This window comes from Amphiprion ocellaris, chromosome 17, assembly GCF_022539595.1.
Source record: "Amphiprion ocellaris isolate individual 3 ecotype Okinawa chromosome 17, ASM2253959v1, whole genome shotgun sequence".
NCBI lineage: Eukaryota > Metazoa > Chordata > Actinopteri > Pomacentridae > Amphiprion > Amphiprion ocellaris.
The window spans coordinates 15499673-15517609 of record NC_072782.1 but is presented as its reverse complement, the minus strand read 5'-3'; the positions used below and the strand labels follow the sequence as shown (position 1 = coordinate 15517609).

Genomic DNA, 17937 nt, shown 5'->3' with positions numbered 1-17937 from the left:
GGGAGGGAGAGCCATTAACTATCACTTCTGTTGTGGAATCAGCTCCCAGTTTGGGTTCAGGAGGCAGACACCTTCTCTACTAGATTAGGCCTAAAACCTTCCTCTTTGATACAGCTTATAGTTATGCCTGGCTCAACTGACCATGAACCATAGTTATGCAACTATATTCCTAGACTGCTGGGGGACTTCCCATTATGCACTCAGCAACTCTCCTTCACGCTCCATACATTTGTATGCCACAATTGTATGCCGCTAAGTTTGTGTCTTCACTATCCTGCAGTTTGTGTTTTGTTCTCTTTGCAAGTTTGCCGTCAACAGCAGTTACTAGTCTCACCAACCTCTCCAATGTTTATTGTTCTGTTATGCGTTGTCTATTTTCGGTCTATTCTTTTGTCCACCCCCCCCCTACCTTCACCCTAACCAGTCGAGGCAGATGGCTACCTTCGCTGAGCTCTGGTTTCTTCCTGTTAAGGGGGAGGTTTTTTCTTTCCACTGTTGCTGTGGAACTGCATAAAGGGAATAGTTTGGATTTGTTGGGTTTGTGTCTCTGTGAAGTACTTGAAGATGACTTAAGCAGTGAATTGGCACGATGTGAGCAAAACTGAATAGAATTGTATTGAATAATTTGGTTAATTATCAAAATATATTGTCAAAATATAATGTCAGTCATGTGAGCAACTTTGCATCTTGATGTGGGTTGTGAGTTGTGCCTCAGTATAGACTGATACAATTTCTTGCACAACTGTAGACTCTAGACACCATGTCTACATGGAATATTGCATCTTGTACTTAAGTAGAGCAGCAGCAGGTTTTCAAAAACTTTCAATGGCATACATTTTACTTGTATTTAACAATATATATTAGAATATTGTGGTTATTTTTGGTCCCATTTGACTGTACGTATAGACAAAACCAATATTATGCATTCATTGTATTCCCTGAAATATCGGAAGGATATACTGAGAAGTAGAAGCAGGAAGTTTTGACTTCAGAAACACTGGCTTAGTTATCATTCTTGGCTACCAGGACCCGATTAATTGCTGGCACCATAAAAGTTGGTCTCCATCTATTTTTAGGTGATTGTTTTCAGAGAGCAAGTTCAGGAAACAGCATGGCTCCTTTATATCTGTCACATAAATGGTAACAACTAGCCTTAAAGAGGAAATGAACTTGAATGACAGAAAAGTACTTATTTCTGTTTAGGAAAATCTTGAAGCTTAAAGAGCTGATGCAGGTGAGCTACAACTTTTAATTTCCTGTTATGTGGAAACAGAGTTGGCAAGAAGTCTACTGATCTAGCTGCACTGTTGACAGTGAAATCTGCTAACAAGTCTAAACACACAGATGCATGGACAAAGCCCAAGACACATGAAGACATACTGAAACATGGAGCAAAGAAAAACATCAAAACAGGCATTTAAAGGGAATATTTTCACTACTGAGTGTCGCCTGTGAGTGTTGTCAGTCCCTCTGATCGGCAACATTTATCTAGCGTGGGAATTCACATCCAAACTATAAACAGTAATCTCACAGTCGCTCTCCAACACGCATGCACATTGTGGGTGTGTTTGTGTGTCTGTGTCCGTCCGCAGATGAAATGGTTGCTGTCAGTAAAGCCAGAGGGAGGAAATGAGCAGATTTGTAGCTTTGTATTTTAACAGCTTCATTCCCTCATCTCAGGGACTGTATCTTCATCTATGCAGCGTGACTTTATATGTGAATCTATTCACAGAGATCGAGGGCAGGACACAGGAGGAGCATAACTATCTGGGACAGTGCAGTCTCCACCACTCGGTTCTACAAAGACACTAACATCCACACAACTGTAGCTCAGTGTTGCAGTTAAAATCAGACTAATATAACTCTAATGTCCCGATATCCATAAACTATAAACTGCACTTTCTCTCTGCATATTTGCATATACAAAATTCAAAAAACATGAGTAGCGAAATTGGTAATTTGTCATTAAAATAGTTGTGGGTTGTGGGCCGTTTTGTTGGAATGCGAGTGTGTGTGTGTGTGTGTGTGTGTGTGTGTGTGTGTGTGTGTGTGCGCGCGCGCGTGTGTGTGTGTGTGTGTGTGTGAGTGTGAGTGTGAGAGAGAAGGGTCAAAATGGGAGGTGGGGAGTTATGTGACGGGAAGTGAGGTATGCTGGAGGGAAAGGGGAACCTTTGGGAGTGGAGTACATTTTCTCCTCTTTCCTGTTTTGCCTCGGCATGTTAAACCACCTTCTTACATCATCAACATGGTTTCACTCCCTCCCACAGTGTGTGTGAAACTCAGAGAATATTGTAAAATAAACTGAGATGGAAAATTGATAAACTGAATACTTCAGTATTTCTCTCTTCTACATGAAACGCTTCATCATTAAAGGCACTCAAAAAATGTCAAAAATGTGTTTAGACAATATAGCTGCTGTCAGGACAGTCTCTCATGTGTTACTATGGACCAAACAAAGAAACTCCACCACTTTATCCATAAAAGAAACTGTCCATGAAAATTAAACAATCACTTATAGTATGTATAAATTCATAATATTAATCCATCCCTCTCAGGAAGCAGAATGTGTCTCTTTCTGTATTTGGACAGAAACTCTGTGGAACATCTACTGATCTCCTCGCTGCATACCAAGGAAACAGTGAAAACTTGTCATTTTGTGCCTACAAGATCCATGTGAGTTAAATTTGCTCAAAAACATTACAAAAATCAGAGCAGGCTGCCATTTTACACTTTGTAGACGTGAATGTGAATTGAAGCGATGAGAAAGGTCAGGAGGGAGTTTGACCTCCATCTCCCCAATTCCATATGCGTATGTAAAATATACATAAACATCATATTTGTTTGCTTTAATAATTTACTGCGACTGAACTCTTACTGACCCTCAAGCCTGGAATGAATACATTACTTACAGAAGTTTAATAGTTGTTTCTGTGTCTTTGAAAGCTCTGTGACATGAGACTTTAATCAGTTCCAGGAGATTTTCATCTGTGGCGTCTCATAAAGTAGAGAACAGTCACTACAACCCTGCAGTCAAAAAGCCTTGAGAACCATGTGTATGTGTTGTTCAAAGCTGTGTTTTGGAGGGGTCACTATGTTGAGTTGTTTTTTTAAAAGACTTCATATTCTCAGGGAGAGGCACCAGAAAGTGCAAAAGTGTGTATTCCTTTCTACACTGCAATGTCGTTTTGACATCCAACAGCCTGATGGGCTTTTCCTCCAAAGGTTTTATTTGGTACCAGTTTGTCTGGAAATCTGAGATCCCAACCTGTTTATCTGTAAATCGGAGTCAACTTCTTATGCAGCTCCCTCTCTCTAACAGTTACTGGCTCAAGGCCCGCCCAGAGCAGTATTGGACTGGTTTTTACATCACAAGAAAATAGACAACACTGTACTCTGTGTTTGGGAGCGAGGCGTGGGAAAGAGAGAAACCAGAGGCTGTTTCTTCAAAGCTAATGCAGATGGTGTTGAAGTTGCTATAAATGTCACAATTTTCATCCGTTTTAATAATGACAAAACTCAGTTGAAGTTTTTTGTAGAGATGCTTCTATGACTGAAAATGCCTCAACTTGTTGACTGGGTGTACCATTAGAAAGTAAATGTTCAGGAATTCCCACTTAATAAAGAACAAACTTCATGAGGGATTTAAGGGAATTCCAGTGTAATGCAATTTGTTACAGTAAAAGATGCCTATGGCTGAAGAGCACTAGGTTTATTCATAGCACTCATGCAGCAGTTGTATTTTACACATTACTTGCCCCCATTATTCTGTGTTTTTCTGTGTTAAAGCTGATGGTGCTAACTCACACTGTAGCAGAAAGGTTCAGGAAACTGACGGCACCTTTGCTACAATTAAAGATTTCACTTTCATTGTTAATGGAATTGCAAAATTAAGTCCCTAATCTGTGAACCTTTAAATAACTATGGGACATTTTCCATTCAAGACAAACTGTGATTTATTACAACTTGAGTCCTATTTTCTTGGACAGGGTTATAATTCTTATTGGTAACACTGAGAACACAACAACATCCCTAAAACGAAAGGCAGACAAAGCAAGAACTTCAGTGAGCCCGTCGATAAATCAAAGCTGAAACAAAGCCAAATAGTAAAATTAGACCCAACTGTCCGTTGTTTACATTCACCACAGTTTATAGACAGACTTCCTATTCTGACTTTGACCTTTGCTCTGTTATCGCTGGAGTCAGTGAAACTCAATGGGTGGCCCAGATCCTTCTAAGGTTAAATCTGACAGGATGTTAAACACAGAAAATGTCACACCTTCACATAGACATACTAATAAAGTCACAGAGTCCCAGAAAACATGTACTTCTTGTCAAATATTTGCATGTCAGACTTCTGTTTTTAACGGTAGCTAAATAGCAATCGGTACTACCTTTAGCTGTATGTGAAGCCCTTACAATGGTAAACTAGTTATAAGTCACTGTTTTAGCAATACATTCAATTTTACCATGCTACAAAATCATTAGTAGATTAGTGACAACAATTTACATTTTGAATTTACCCTCATCATTTCTGTCATGTTGCACACATACAGGTGAATTTGAACATGACTTTCAGTTTCACTGCCTTTACTGTAAAGCTCATATCTTGGTCATTACAGGGATTCATGTTTTATCTTGTTATTTTCAGAGTTGTCTTGACTATCCAGATCTTTCAACGTATATTATGATAATATGTCCAGATTTTCTATATTAGCCTTTAAATTAAGGGGAAAAGTGTGAAACTGTTATGTTTGTACATTTATCTCACCATACATAAAATACTGGCAGTAGGGAAGGTTTCATAATAATGTAGGGGAAATTGTCTATCAAAACGATGATAGTGGGGCACTTACCGCCTAAGAGAAATGTCTTTATGTTACTTATCTGTCATTATTTTTCTGCAGTGCCACTTCATGCACAGCAGCACATTTGCAGAAGAAGCAAACCAAGCAAATGGTTGTGCCCACAGTCTCACACAAGGGATCCTCCAGTGGCCAATTTGAGCCCCCAAAAATCTAGAATCACCACTGCCTACTTACACAAAGGTGACCTACACTCAATCTTTTGAATACAAACTTTGAATCACTGTAATTAAGTACTTCTTTGCTCATGTACTGTCTGTCATATGTTGGAGATATTGCAGTAATTTGCTACTGTATGTATCAATCCTACGTTACGAAATGAGAGGGAATTTGTAACTAATTAAACTGACTTGCAGGAGTATGAAAATATTTGAGGAAATTAGCAAACATATCACTTTACAGAAGTGTGATCAGTCTTGATAACATTAATACTTTGCTACATACAAATATGCAATAAGCTCCAGTTCTGCTCTCTCTTGAGAAATGATATTAACACGTAGTGATTGCCTTGGGAGATACTAACATCTAGATGATGCAATTTCAAGTTCATGAGAAACTCAAACAAGAGTAAAGGGGGAGGAGGGGACTGTGTGGAGGTTGTAACTATGATTACATTTAATTAATTTTTGATTTTTTTCTATCACTGAATCACACATTGAACAGACAAGCAACTAGCAGTGTTGGAAAAGTTAATCCTTCAAGAGTAGTTTAACAGAAAATAAGGAATACAAATCCCCTTAGAATCTGGTGGGTTTAAAGAATTAAGTTAGCTAGCTGAGAGACAGACAGTAATGACCAGAGAAAAAAGGAATGAATAATAGAACAACTGCTATATAACTGAATTAAAATAATTTGATGTAAAAAATAAATAAAAATAACATCTGTTGACGTTCAACCGGATTGTTATAGGCTCTGTTGTTACCATTACAGAGAGGCACTGACTGACTTTTCTACTAAGCCTTTAATAACAGCACCAGAGATGTATTGACAAAATGGTGACATCTTCTGAAACAACATCTGCTTCAGGATGGTGGCACAGAGTATATATGCTGACACAGAAATGTGCTCAGTGAATTTCTCAGCCCACATGAATACAACTGCACACAATGAGGCCATACATCTGGAGTTTCAGTGGAGTGTGTGTGTCAAAAGGCTCAGTTAAAGCTGTTGTTGAGAGCCACATCTGCTAAATGGGGCCACAGCATTCAGTTATTATCAACAGCATATGGACTCCAGCTGGATTAATAATGAGAGTCAATATTTCATCATATTATTATGTTATTATCCTATTATGAGGCGTGTGCAAGAAGCTCTGCCTTGAAGTCCACTTCCTCCACCTGTGTACACATCTGCATACAGACAGTCATAAATGTGCTGTGTATTATTTATGTTCACAACTGACAAAAAAAGGGATAAGGATAAACAAATTACCTTTATTTTTTGGCAGAAGAAAGTACTTTTATTTCAGAAAATGCTGTTCATCTGTCATGTTTTTACATGCATTGCTGATTTGCGCTTTTAAAAATATTTAAATGTAATTTGAGGTTTATATATGAAGAAATTCTATATCTTCCCACTATGATTTAATTCTACATTCATTGCTGCAATAGCATGTTAGAAAACAAAGAACACTGAGATGTTAAACTGTAGGAATTAGTGGTCCACATGGCAAAAAACTGTGAAATGGCCAACTGATTTTGATCTTAATGAGCAGTAAGTGCACAAAGGCTACAAGTGCACCAACATGTCCAGACATGTCACGCAAATGAAATTGAGACACACTACGCAGATCAGTTACTTCAAACATGATCACACTCAGAGCATGTACAGATGCACTCTGCAAAGCACATGTTCATGATATGCCATATAACAAACACTCCATACCCACTTCTGCCCTCTAAAATCCAGCTCCACATGCACAGTGAAACCACCCCCGTATTCTGTTGCCAAACATGTATCAAAATCCCTTCTGTTGTCTGTGATTTATGACTCAGTCTAATTGCATAGCTATTCTGCAGGGAGCTGGGTCGGGAGGCTGAAACGAAAGCTCAAAAGAGGAGAAATGAGGACAGGTCTCGGTGTGTTATAAGCATGTAAGCTACAGTCAGGTGTTTCTGAGACACTATGGACAGTTTTTGAATCAAGACACTGCTATCAAAATCCACAAGACTGTCACATCCATATATATATCTATCTATATATATATATATCTATATATATCTATCTATCTATCTATCTATCTATCTATCTATCTATCTATATATATATATATATATATATATATATATATATATCTATATATATATATATAAAGTATATACATATCTTACTGAGAATTGTATTCAAATAGGCCCTTTTTTATACACAGTAATGATAAAAGTTCAACTTCAAAACAAACTATTGTCTCTATCCTTGGAGAAAATGCAGCTAAAGTGTGATCTTTGATTTCACAACCATCAAAAATATCTAAACAAGTATGATCAAGACAAGAGATGTTCGTCTTGAATCTTTTCTCTATTGTGCTGCCCCGGATTTTTTGATGAGACCCTTTCACAATAGCTCTGTGTATTGCTTTCATCACCAAAGAGATCGATCTTCATTAAACACAGCCTGCATTCAACACTACAGGGATGAAGGAAGCGACAGACCAACTCAGCAGCGGTTATACATATAAAATACCACTATGTTTAAAGTGAAATATAAAAAAGTTACAGAAAACAAAGCTCCTTCTAACATGTTTATCGAATAGCACAGAGCAGACATACTTCAGCAGAATGCACAGCAGAGATTTACACTGGCAGAGAGGGAGAGATAGCAGAGATATGTGAGTAATACTGGGATGCTATTATCTCTTTAGCCAGTGTGGCAGCAGTTTATCACAGCAGTCAATCACCAAGTAATCACTATCTGCAAGGAACTCCTTCCACTTTCACTGCCTAAGAACACTTAGTCAGCTTCCACTGCCTGGGCCATTGAAGATAAAGATGTTACAAAGAGTAAGTGAGCAGGCTCAATGACAGATTGTATTAGGTTGTGCTTTATTCACCATCCTTTATTTAACTAAAATTTATAAGCACACTGCAGTGCCATAAATGTGGCGGATTAGGTGAGGTGTTTACCTTACAGTTCCAAAACAATTAGCCGCAAAGTTCACTGACACAAACCAAGTATTGAAATAAATGCATTTATTGGATCCATCTCAATTGTAAATAACAGCTGCTTTGGTATAATTTATATCTGCTTCATGTTTGTTTTGAACTGTTTGTTGAATTTACCACCTTATGTTCTCAGAAAGTCCCTTATGAGCCACATGCTCCATCAATTAAGGGTCAGCCAATTATCTGTGTTCATATTTTAACCAAGTCCTGATAAAAGTAAATTAATTTATAAATGTGCTACTTTGGCTGTGACGCAGCTGAATCGCCATCTGACACATCACAAATAAGAGCCCATCAGCTTTCAAGGATAAAATGCTGGAAAGCTCTCTTTTAATTAAAGACATGCAAAACATAAATATGAAATTATATTACAACTAAGTTTTGTGGTGGAGGTGACACAGAGATTTTCATTTTTACTGTTATATTGTCTATCGCTTTAAATATCAGTTATCATTGGTTACTAATAATTGGTAATCAATTGGTATCAACCCTGAAAAAAACACACAAGTCAACCTCTACTATCAAGTGGTCAAAACAAATTCATTTGGCTGAGCAAATAATCACTTGCAGGCTTAACATATCTATGCCAGTAAATCAACAACTAAGTTATCTCAGTGAACAACAGCTGTAATCTTCAATTACAGGAGACTGTACTGATCCCGATCACTGTTGACCTTCAACCTCTCCATCTTTCTTTGCCTCTTATGATCCACACTGATCCCTGTCTGGTGCTCTGGGTCACTCATCTTCCCCTGCCACCTTAGGAATGCCGTTCCACCAGTCAGTCCATAACTCCCGCTCAGTGTTCCCAGTAATCCCTCTTCTCCGGCTGTTCTGAGCCTACTTCCTTCCCCACAGCTGCTGGCCGGCCCGGCTTGCTCTAATAATAGGACAACAATGCCCGCCCCACGCCCGGACACACAGAGCTGCACTACTACTTAAGAAAAAAAAAAAAACTCAACATCTTAAAACCGGACACTAAATCCAATTTTTTAAGTGTTTTCCCCAGTCTGAAACAAGTTTGCTGTAACAGCTTAATCGCTTTCAATAAAAAGGTCAAAACCGTTAATTAACATAAATGTTTAATGTCCCTGCAATTACTGACATCCAACTTTAAAAGAGCAACTTTCTAAATTGTTGACATTGAGCCCTACTGTGTGTGGGTCACAGACTGCAGCATGTAAACACATGTTGGTGGAGGAATGATGATGAGGCTGCACACACAAGTGAGCTACTATCTACCAGGACACTATAATCATGCAGGAGCTGATAAATGAAGACTACACACTGCTAAAGTAGTTAAACACTACCTTGTGCCTTTGCGACAGATTATTGGAAAAGGACTACTCCTTCTGCACACACAAACACACACAGAGGCACACACACAGAGAGAAGGTGAATAAATGTCATCTTGATGTTACACTGGTCTGGCAGGTTAGCCCCAACTTCCACACACAAACACCACAAAAAGGGAAGCATTAATCAGCAGAAAGCCCAGGGAGAGACTAAGATTTGGACTTTTTTTTCTCATCTTCTGTTGCCCCACTTGTAGAAGCACAGCTCAGAATCACATGTTACAGCTCTTTGTGTCTTTGGATCAAAACATTCTCCTCATTCGGCTCTTCTATAAAAGACATTTCCATGAAAGTGCACCAACACTTTGCCTCTTTCTCTGACAGATCAACAGATCAGAGTGATTATGCTTCTTCCCTGGCACGTGAAAAGCTTCCCTCCACACCTCCCTCTTCCCTTCAACCAGCCTCCGCCATTCTACCAAGAGAGCAATCCCAAACAAAACCTCATAAATGCTGAAACTCAGACCCCCGTTTTCCCCTTAAAGAGTTCCTGGTCAGTGAAAGGAGGAGGGAGAAAAAAAGAGAGAGCGGAGCTGGTGCTCACCTCAGACAAGGTCCCACTGCCGCCGGGAAAACAGAAGGAAAACCATCTTCAATCCACACAGAAAACCAAGAGCAACAAGTTGTAACTCCTGAGATTTCTCCTCCCTTCTCACACTCCTGCCTCCTTGCTGTGTTTCTCCTTCTGTCTTGCACTCATTCAGGCTGCAGTAGCTGCAGTGGACTGAATAAAGTATGCTTGTGGGGTGTGTGTGAGTGTGTGTGTTTGGTCCTGTGGACTCCTGCAGGGGTATTGACTCTTAGCAGGGTTCAGGTCCTCCCCCTTCTCAGGCTCACACAATAGAAAAAAAAAAGCTCACCCACACACACAAACAGAGGGCATGAGAGTCCTGTCTTTGTCTGGTGTTGCTTTCTCTCACTTCCTTGCTCTGTGTCTTCAAATGTCTGTAACTCCCTGCTCCACAGCCCCCCTTCATATGAGAAAGCGAATGAGAGAGAGATTGTGTATGCGTGTGCACATGCTCATGCACAGGGAATGCCGTTGTGCCTCAGCGCCTGGGGCTGGGAGGAGGAGGAGGAGAAGGCGGAGTTTAGGCCTCAGAGAGCTGAATTCCTACCTCACATCCAGCCAATCAGACGCCTTGTTGCGGCTGACCAAAAACCGCGGGGCCAGGCCGGGCCTCACGACCACACTCCAGCTTTAAAGCATTAGCTGAAGCTTGCTGGGCACTTCTGCTACCTTCTACAGTGGAGCTGTGGATGATCATTACTCTTCCTATCCTCTGCAATATTTTGTTGTTGGCCTTCAGCTCTGCTTAATATCTCAATGCTAAACACTTTGTAAAACTGTTTAAAATACATATTTTGTGTCTATTACAATGGAAAAGCAAGGGGTTTTTATCTTTACTGCACGTTTCAGGCACAAAAGCGATTCAAAGTGTTACAAAACTCTAAGTCACTGAAAACACACTTCTCTATAGGCTGCAAAATGGCATAAAGCAGATCATCTACATCTACATACAATGAGAGGTGCTAAAAACAAATGATTTAAATCTGTTAATGTGGAAACCAATACAACCCAGCTTGCAAATTGTATTAGAATGAAAGATCTAATCACCACATGAACATTCCAAAGCTATAGAGGTGATAGGTTTAATAAAGTAGGAAAAGCCTGTGCTTAGATGTTTTCTTGTCTCCTCCCACGTCCCTCTCTCCTTCCTGCTGAAGAACACAACTCTCACATTTCTGCTCTTGTCCTTGGACGGACATTTGTCAAGCAAGGCATTTGTCCACAGAAGTGACAGCAGACCTCCCCCTCCTCCTGCTATTCACACCCGTTTTCTTCTACTTCACCTTCTCTCCTCACGCTTCTCACCACATCTAGTCACATTAAATCCTCACGGCTGTGTACCGAGGACAATATCATATGATGAACTTTGTGCCAAACTGTTCTGTTATGGTAACACCCCTCTGTTGAATGCTGGGCAATAAAGTTAAAATTTTAAAAGTGTTTCTTTAACATGCATTATAGGCAAGACTCTACCATTTACTAAACTAGTTTCTGAATGTCTAATTCAGAGATTTAAAAGGTAAAATGTGTTGCCAGTGTGTTTGAAAGGCATCTTATCTTTTGAAAAAAAATCACCAAAATTACAGCATTTAACGGAGCCAGCAGCTGTGAAAACAGAGAGAATTGCCAGATTTGGAACTTTCTCACAGTTCTTGACTTACTAATCTGTGACACAGCATTCTGTCTGAAAATGTCTGACAAAATCTCAACTTAAAATCCTGATGTTTCATCAAAATCCCTTTATTCTAATCTAATATTATTCTAATAGTCAGAAAAAAATATATCATATGCACTAACCAGATTCTGTAAAAAACAAAACAATTCTCCACTCCTCTATGCAACCATGAACTGTTACTGATTTAACTGCAACTAACTGTCGGGTGACAAAAATTAAGGAACCTTTCAGCTGAACTGGGCTGAACTGCAGGCAGTGATTACTGACTTGAGCCACCATTTTTTTCTCTAGTACTTGTAACAGCTCTGGACACTTGAACATATTGATTCCAAGTTGTTTAATTTTTTTAAATTAAAAAAATCAACACAATTCAACTTGTGTTTTGTGTTTTTAGTACAAAATTTTTTTTTCCTATCTATAACTCTGCTGCTTCCATAGAGGTGTTAGATTTCACATTTCAGTGAAAAATGATGACCTGATAAATATTACATTGACAAGATGTTTCCTTTATTGATCTACTTTTGCATCTATAATTAAGCTAAATAGGATGTCAATAGGTAACAATAAAATGATAGAATGCTTTGTGTTTCCTCCACTTCACATTTACTTATTCGTGGCCCTGTTTCTCAACACATCCCGTAAAAGTGAAATGATACAAATTGCACTGGCACAGAGGCTGTCTGTGACATTGTCAGAGCTGGAATAAATACGTTGATCTATTACTTTCATATGTTTCTCGCTTCTCAGGCATTCGGCACAACTATAAAACTGCAGATAAACATCTTGTTGTTGAGATTGTCTTTGTTTGTAGCACACCAAAGCTTGATGATGAGTTTTACTCAACACATTTTGCCGAATGACTGCTGCTTTTTCTTTTACTTAATGACTCCCAAATTTCCAAAACAATTTGTGGGATTTTTCATCTACATTCTTTTGCTGAAAAGCAAAGTGTCCTATCAGTTTACATGCCAGTCAAAGGTGGTAAACACAGATGTCCACAGGCATTTACAGGCGTCTAGAGCTCTACTTACATAATCTCATGAAGTAATGACGGTGAAGGGTTAAAGCTTTGACTAAAGAGACAGTGACATACTTTGAGCACAATAGCTTCCAAGTTGCATGACATTCTTAATTTTCACCTGAGTCTAACTGCTATCAAGTATTTGCTTTCAGTATTTAAAATAAGTACATTTAAATGTAGCATGACAAAACAGTGTTCTGAAGCCAGCTGTTTGAGCCAGAGTTTGGCTAAAGTCTAATCCCACCTTCAACAAACAATTAGCAGGAAAAACAGTGGAAAAAGTGGGGGGTGAGAGTATAAATGAGAAAGGCAGAAACCCCAAGGCTGAAGTGACACCGTGAGTGAGTGCTTTGGTATGTAGGCTATAGAGTTACACGAGGACAAAAAAGTGAAGCAGTGACGTCCACTCCTATAGACAACTCTGACACACCTCTCCTTTTATCTTTCTCTTTGTTCGTCTCCTTTTCTGTCTCTCTAATCCCTCATCTCCATGTCACTTTGTTTGTTTTCCTGAGTCGATTTGTGTGAAAAGCTAATGGCAAGCGCAGAGAATATAACGTGTGCTTGTTTAGACTGTGCATAGATTATAATTTTTTTCTATTAGCATGTGAAAGTCAGGTTCACGGAAATGAAATCTGCACAAAAGAGTTTTTTAAATTAATCTCCTTGCACTTTAAAACAGAGATGTTACTGCTGAAATGGAGTTAAGAAAATAAAAGCATCAGTGGAGAAAAGAAAATAGAGAAGAAAAAGGGAGATGGAGAAAACAGAGTGTGCATACAGGCAGTAAACAGAAAGAAAAGCACAGAGAGTGTCAGTGTGACAAAAGAGCTGAACCTTCAACAACAAAAGCGAGAAACGGTGTGTCTAATGTGTATCTACAGTATGATCTGCCTTAAGAATTGCCTCTGTCATTCTACACTATCGAGTCCTTGGGCACTAAACAAAATTTAAATGTTTGTGCTGAGGCACACCTTAATGCAGAAACAAAATGACACCGTGCTCCTCGGAAAGCTGAGTCAGAGGAAAATTACCACATAAAATGGTCAAGTTACATCAATACAAATAAGAGTGACGGCCTCACTATTATCACTGTCTCCTGTTTCCTCTGGCTAGCAGAGGCAGAAAAAAAGGGAATGTGTATTTAAACTGGAGGTAGAGTTGGACATGGGACACCAGGAATGCCAGCATCTGCCATTTCAGAGACAAAGGCACTTGTGTGCGGCACGTGGGGTCAGAGTGCTACCATGCCTACCATGCCAGCAAGTGCTTTTTGTGGAGAGATTCAAGGGGGAATTCAGCTCACTGAAGGCTAAAACTGCGGGACGCATGATGTAACATGCATGCTACAGAACTGAAAAGCCCCATTTCACTAGAAGCTTTATCGCACTTCACTCACGCCTCTTACTCCATATGTTTACTGTCAACCATCTAATCAAGGAAAAATCTAAATCCCCTAAACCACCTCCTACAGAACAACATGCTCTGACCAACTTGTCATAAGAGGAGCGCTGAAATTCTCACTGTTCACGGATTCCAACATGCAAATGTTGTTTGCTGCCATCCTGGAGCTCCCTCCAGCAACCAGCATCCTCCATATGAGCTATTGTAGACTTTACTTTGATCTGATCACGTAAGACACTGTTATTTTGGGAGGATTAGTTGTTCTAGAGGAATCCTCCATGCTGCTTCACTTCTTTGAGAGCTCTCTTCATGAGCAAAGCCTTCCCTTGGTACAAATAGTGGATTTATTGATGAAAGCTTCCCTGACAAAGACAATATCGTAATCTTAATGCTAATAAAAACACAGAAAAACAGATACACGAGTATACGTAATTGCCCCCTTTGAAATCCAAAATATTATCATTTTTATCATTTTTTTAAAATTAACTACAAACATCTCAGATTAAAGGAGTATCTGAGACAGAACTACTGTCTTATTACTGTATCTTATCATCTGGTGGTACAAAATTCAAAATGTCTTCTGGACAGCATGACACAGTTAAAATGTCATAAACCATAAAAGAGGAAGAAAAAAACTACAGTTGAGTTTCTTTGATTTTTTTTTTCCCCAAACAATGGAGAAACCTGGAAGCCATAGGCAAACTTTTCCAAAAGCCTCCAATACTGGAAAAAAATAATGGCTTCACATACTATGTACATTTAAATATTAAATATTGCACTATTTATATTTTTAAATTTAATTTCATACTTATCTACTCTGTTCTGTGTAAACACATCCTGTAGTTCAGCCATAAAGTCCTGGAATTTTTGTCACAAGACTGTTGGTTGCAGCTGAGTTGCTAATAAAGTCACAACTGTGCAGAGGAATGTACGTATTTTTAGTTCTTTACAAATTCTGACTAAAGTAGACTAAAAACTACACAGTACAAGTTATTTTCAATAGACATATCAGGATTTTAGGATTTGATTTTTTACATTTTCCAACAGAACAGTACCTCAGATGAGCAGTTCAAGAACCATATGAACTTGAGGATTCTTTCTGTTTTCACAATTTCTGTGTCTGATCAACAGTGTAATTTTTGTGCTGTTTTTGTTTTAAAGATAACATGCCTTTGAACACCCCACTATGTTTTGGGGTTCACATGGTGAAATGTCCACGTGGGACTTTTACTCACAGTACACACAAAACAACAGGTGACATGATGTAATGTTTAGTCTGATCATGGGTTAGGTGTGATGCAAATCTAGTGGTGAAGGCAAAGGAAATATAATAGCAAAATTCTTTTTATCATCTGCGATTTTATCTTCCTGCTTCTCTAAAGCTCTAATTTCAGGCTCACATGGCTGCATTTTCCCACCAGCGTTGATACTGGAATAAATACTCATGTGGATTATCACAGATCAGTAACTGTGTAAGCCACATAAACAATGAAGCAGGATAAACAAAACACTGATTAAAATCAGTTTATCTTGCGATTCTCGCATCCTACTTTGATTAGTCTATGATTAGAAGGAAAAGCATAAGCCTGCTAGTTTGCATCCTCCTGACTTCAGCAGTTACCTTTTCACATCGCATAGTCAATATTTTCCATCTCTCTTCCCTCAGCTCATTCCCCCGCCGCTCTCAGACTGTCTGGCACTCACTGCTCAGTGTGGGACCAGTACATTTACAAAAGGTTTACAGAGATGTGAGAAGCAGATTTCCAGCATCTATTTGTTGTGAGCATGTAACAAGCTCGTGGCTGTGTTTGGCTCAGTTTGTGCCCTTTGCAGTCACTTCATCTTAGACACACTTCATGTACTTGAACAACAGAATATACCATGGACAAACATTAAGACATCCAAGTACATGAAAGCAGTCATGTATACAACCACACTGACATAATCACATCTACATAACATGTACTTTAGTACATGTTACGGCAAAATATCGAATTCCAATTTTCCTTTACTTTCTATTGTCTCATTTTCTTCTTTTCTCTTTTTCCAACACTTTTTCTTCATCCCTCCTCCCTTACTGACCCTTCCTCCCCTCCCCGGCAGGGCTCCGTTGACTGACAGTGTCCCATCAGGGAGGCTTTCTGACAAATGGGGCCAAATGGAGTCGTGCCACTGTTGCTGCTGGCCACCAGTCAGCTCTCTGAGGTTATTGCTTAGCTCTGCTTTTACAGTGTTATTTATATCCACCATCACCAGATGAGTTTTAAGTGTTTGATGAACTTTTCATGTGTCATGTCCTGTGTGGACCTCGCAGTTCTGGATACACTTTGCTACATTTTCGTACTGTAACCTGCAGCGCATTCAGGTGTGCAAAAATGCATGAAAGTTGCTCTACTTTTATTATTCTGTAAATCCAAAACCGAGTTGGTCATAAACTATGAGTGAAAGCACAGAGTCAATAACCTTTTATTAAACTTTTTAAAATCTCAAGAGGTTTGTTTTTGTTTCAATCAGAGGAAGTTAGCTCAAATTTTTATTCCTGCTTCCAAGGGAGGAAGAAGTTTTTCAGTGGACATTTAACTATGGAGGTAAAGTACACATCGTTCTGAGCTTCACTGCCTGCTCAGACTCCAGAGATTATGGAGATTACAGGCAATTTGCAAAAGCGTTTCCACAAAATCATGTTCTTATACAACTAAACTGCATTCTCATTTACATTTTGGGAGAAAACGTAAGGTTTTTTTTGTTTTGTTTTGTTGATGTTGCTGACGTGTAAAATAGTTATCTAGCTGTAAACAAAAGAGCTTATAAGCCAACAAGATAAACAGAGAGAGGACAAATGGGAGGGAGAGAAGGCACAACAAAAACAGAACTGAAAGTTAAATTTATTTGCCAATCGCTTTATTGTGGTTTTGTACCATAAACAGACAAATTACACACTGTAACACACATGGAAACGGAACATCACAGTCAGCAGATTGCAACTCTGGAGACAGACATGTTTGTGGCATTTCATCCACCAAATGTCTCCTTCACAACATCGCAAGTCACACAACGGCAAAATACCAAGACCAGCACAATGACTTCAGACTCAGCTATATTTACTTTTCTGTTTCTCCACATTGACAAATTAGGCCTCGAACCGAGTAGTCGCTCATGATGTTTGATTAGTTCAACTTGCTTTGTAAAGGCAAATGCCATTGTGCCAAAGAACATACTTGTTCTTGACTTTAGTTCCTTGAGACTCCTTAGTTCCAATGGCAAATTGGCCAAAAGGCAAACTGTAAAAGAAAGGAAAAGGCATTCTGAATATTTTCACTGCGCTCATTCCTTCCTCTGGATGAAGACACATCAGGAGCCGATTGTTCGATCCATATTAGGACATGATCAGAGGTACACTGATCAAAATGTGTCCCTGACCTGAAGCATCCCCTAGTTTAGTTTGTAGTAAAAATCACGAGATTAGCTGTCATTGAGTTTCTCTCTGTCTATCTGTGTTTTTAAGCATCTTTTGTTTCTAGCGTTTACATTTTCTTTTTATATGTAGCATGTATCCATTATGCAAATAGTTAGCACCACCCTCTTGTTTAACTACACTACTGCAAATGTGTATGATGTGTGTTTTCCTCCCTCTGTATTCAGAAATATTCACGGCTTTCCCCACATTTAAAGTCAAATATAAGCGTGGAAGCAAAATCCAATCACAAGCAGCCACTTGAGATGCATTTGAGAAGAATTTTAAAGCCAAATGTGAAATGCAGTGAAGTGGATGTCAACAATCTGAATGTGAAAGATGACAGGTCATAAGAGTTAGAAAGGTTTCTCCAATAAGCATGTGGTTCAGTGCTAATGAGAGGAGGACAACCGGTTTATTGAAATAAAAGGTGCAAA

At 39.0% G+C, this 17937-nt stretch overlaps 1 protein-coding gene across 9 annotated transcripts in view; it reads right to left on the bottom strand.

The window, feature by feature from the left end:
- The window catches only part of dab2ipb (DAB2 interacting protein b), a 195039-nt gene that overhangs the window by 134935 nt on the left and 42167 nt on the right, over window positions 1–17937 (bottom strand). For 2 of the 9 annotated variants that reach the window (XM_023291114.3, XM_055019095.1), the window contains exon 1: window positions 9920–10281. The exons of the other annotated variants lie outside the window; for them this stretch is intronic. The gene's annotated coding sequence lies outside the window, so the exon portion shown is untranslated. Of the gene's footprint in view, window positions 1–9919; window positions 10282–17937 lie in introns of those variants that run through there. 9 annotated transcript variants of the gene reach the window in all.